The sequence below is a fragment of the Felis catus genome, chromosome A2 (assembly GCF_018350175.1).
Source record: "Felis catus isolate Fca126 chromosome A2, F.catus_Fca126_mat1.0, whole genome shotgun sequence".
Taxonomy (NCBI): domain Eukaryota; kingdom Metazoa; phylum Chordata; class Mammalia; order Carnivora; family Felidae; genus Felis; species Felis catus.
The window spans coordinates 157,806,397-157,809,940 of record NC_058369.1 but is presented as its reverse complement, the minus strand read 5'-3'; the positions used below and the strand labels follow the sequence as shown (position 1 = coordinate 157,809,940).

Here is a 3,544-nt window from a genome sequence, read left to right as displayed (position 1 = left end):
AATTTTATTGATTTTAAAACGTACAGCTCAGTGGCCTTATTCACACTGTATGCCATCACCATCACCACCTTCCATCTCCAGAACTCTCTCATCCCAGAGGGAAACTCTGTCCCCATTAAATAATAACTCCCCATTCCTCCCTCCCCTAATCCCTTATAACCACTGTTGTGTTTCTGCTTCCATGACTTTGACTCTTCTACATATCTTCTTGGTATCAGCTTGCCAAGTGCTTGCCAATATTGTTGAATTTTCAGAAAACCGATTCTGGGTTTCATTGGTATTTTTTCCTCCTTTTATTGAGGGGTTTTCTATTCTCTAGTTCCTTTGCCTGTGCCCTAATCTTCATTAGTTTCTTCCTTCTGCTGATTTGGGATCTGGTTTTTCTTCTCTTTCTGGTCCTTGGAGGCATAAAGTGGGGGTTGCTGATTTGCGACCTTTATTCTATTTTAATGTAGGAGTTTATGCTGTAAGCCACCCTTTTAGCACTGCTTTTGCAACATTCCATTTGGGGTCTATTGTGTGTTTCATTTATTTATTTATTTATTTATTTATTTATTTATTTATTTATTTATTTATTTTTTCATTTCTCTCTAGCTAGCTTCTAACTTCTGCTCCTGAACCCCTTGGTGAAGTTTTCACTTCAGTTCTCGTATTCTTCAGCTCCAGAGTTTCCGTCTGGCTCTTTTCCACAGTTTTTATCTCTTGGTGATATTTTCATTTTTCTCATGCATCATTTTCCTTGGTTTGTTGTTTATTTGTGTTCTCTTTGAGACTATTGAGCATCTATCTTTAAAATAATTATATTGAATTCTTTGTCCGGTAATTCACAAATCTGCATTTCTTCAGTGGTAGTTTCGGGAGATGAATTTTGTTCCTTTGGCTCATGTTTTCCCAGTTTCTTGGCATATCTTGTGAATTTGAGTTGAAATGTGGGCTTTTGGAAAAACAGCTACTTCTCCCAGTCTTTACTGGCTTCATGGACGGGGAAGATCTTCGGCAATCTGCCCTGTTAGAGATTCTGCGGACCTTTTCAAGCTTTAATGGGGACGTAGTTTCTCTGAACTGGTGCGTGGATTTTCTCAGTTAAGAGGTTTGCCTGCTTCTTCTCTGGAGCCTGTAAACACTTGCTCCCCCTGGTGTTTGTCTGAGATGCTACAATCCCCCTACAGCTCTATAAGTTAGTGTTTGTTTCTCAGGGGCCCCAAGATGGCCCCCAGACCGCCATTCCCAGCAGGCTCTAAATCACACCAGATGGAAAACATTCCTCGGCCATCTCTGAAAGCCAGAATGTAATACCCATGGTCCACTCCTCTCCTTTCATCCAAAGAGAAAGTGGAGTTAGGAAGGAATCCTCTGATCATGCCACACGGGGCCAGGGATGGGGAGTGACTAGGACAGGAAAAATATCATAACTTTGCCTGATCACTTTTCTGTAACTCTTCTTGACTTTGTGCTTCTCCAGGTGCTGCATCCTCTCTACTGGTTTCTCATAATGGCTATTTGATCTATATTGTCTCCTCGGAGGAATGGAGGAAACTCAGGGATTTCTATTCTGCTACCTGGCTAATTTAACTCTTTTGATAATTCTCACCATCAATCTTCTTGGGGAAATTTCTTGAGTTTTAATACACCAGCAATCATATCTCTTGAGAAGACAAATTCCCTGCTGAAAAATTCTACCATTCTTCATATTGCCCTCTTTTTCTGCAATGCTCTGTTAAAAGCAGCCTTCATCTGAGCATTCCTTAGACTGTAGATGAGAGGGTTCAGCGATGGGTTGAAGAGTGGTGAAACAGGGTAAGGATTTTCTGCTGCTCCTCACGTTGACTATTGTCTGGGACCAAGTCAACCATCATGGCTATGCCAACCACACAGTAGTAGACTCCAACCACACAGAAGTGGGAGGAGCAGGTGGAAAAGGCTTTTCTGCGCCCCTCCTTTGTCTGGATCTTCAGGATGGCCCAGAGGATGCACACGTAGCAGATCAACACCAGGGAGAGGGGCCCAACTTCATTGATCCAAGTATCACCACAGGCCACTTTGAGGACAGATAGGATTTCCCAGAAGAAGTGGTTCACCTCCTGGGGCCCAGAGAAAGTCAACCTTAGAGAGAGAATTACATGTACTAGGGCTAGGGAAAATCCACATGCCCAGATAGCGATGACCAGGAGCATGCACACTGTCCAGTTCATGATGACAGTGTACTGGGGCGGATGGCAGATTGCCACGAACCCGTCATAGGCCATCACTACCAAAATCAGGCACTCTTCACCAGCACAAGTCACAAACAAAACTATCTGCATAGCGCACGAGACAAAGGAGATAGTTTTTTTGTGCTTCACTAGGTTTTCCAGCATATTGGGTGAACTGCTGGAAGCATACCATATGTCAATGATAGCCAGATGAGAAAGGAAGAAATACATGGGGGAATGCAGTCTGGGGTCTGGCCAAATGAGTCCCAAGATCACGCCATTTGCCAGCAGGTTGAAGATATATAACAGGGAGAAGACACAGGAGAGGAGCACTTCAGTGTCTTTACTGAGCTGGAATCCCACCAGGATGATTTCTGGTCCACGACTGGTTGCCCCCCATTCCTTAATGAGAGTTTATCAAGGACTGAAGTGTGATAGAAAGGTCAGAGCTGGATATGAATGAAAATTGAAGTTATTTACTCAGAGGAAAGAAAAGTTACGAACTCAGAGGAAGCTTTTATGCCTGTCCCTACTTGACTTTTTCTTGTCCAATGTTTTAGTTTAAAATTTTTATTCAGATAAGTATCCAAAAATTAAAACAATATGATTATATATAGTTTACCAAATTGTTTTAAAGTTTGCTTCATCAATTCTTTTTTTTTTTTTTTTCCTATGTACACATTTTTCCCCCTTGGCCATGTAAGAGTAAAATGTAGGCGTAATGCCAATTTGTCCCTTCATTTTTTTCTAAGACAAGGATATTCATATTCAGGATAAGTAACCAAAATCAGGAGATGTAACATTAGCATGATTCTCTATTCTAGATACAGCATTTTCTGCCCCTCTGGTCCAAGATGCAATCTTGCACACATTGCATCTCCTCTAATATGAAATAATCACTCAGTCTTTCCCTTGAAATTGATATTTTTGAAGCATACACACCAGTTGTTTATGTCTCTCAACTTGGGTTTTCCATTTATTGCCCCTTTTTAGTTCAAAATATAAATTTCTAAAATTTTTTTTCAACGTTTATTTATTTTTGGGACAGAGAGAGACAGAGCATGAACGGGGGAGGGGCAGAGAGAGAGGGAGACACAGAATCGGAAACAGGCTCCAGGCTCTAAGCCATCAGCCCAGAGCCTGACGCGGGGCTCGAACTCACGGACCGCGAGATCGTGACCTGGCTGAAGTCGGACGCTTAACCGACTGCGCCACCAGGCACCCCGCAAAATATAAATTTCTAATAGGATATAAAAAGTGTCCTTCTTAATGGCTTCCATTAATATACAGGTAATGTTAATTTGTCCCAATACTGGTGGTACAACGTGGATCTTGGTTAAGGTGGAGTCTTC

General features: G+C 41.9%; 1 pseudogene; it reads right to left on the bottom strand.

Annotated features, from left to right (window-relative positions):
- Positions 1–592: 592 nt before the first annotated feature.
- LOC101084529 lies at positions 593–2,592 on the bottom strand (annotated as a pseudogene).
- Between the last annotated feature and the right edge of the window lie 952 nt (positions 2,593–3,544).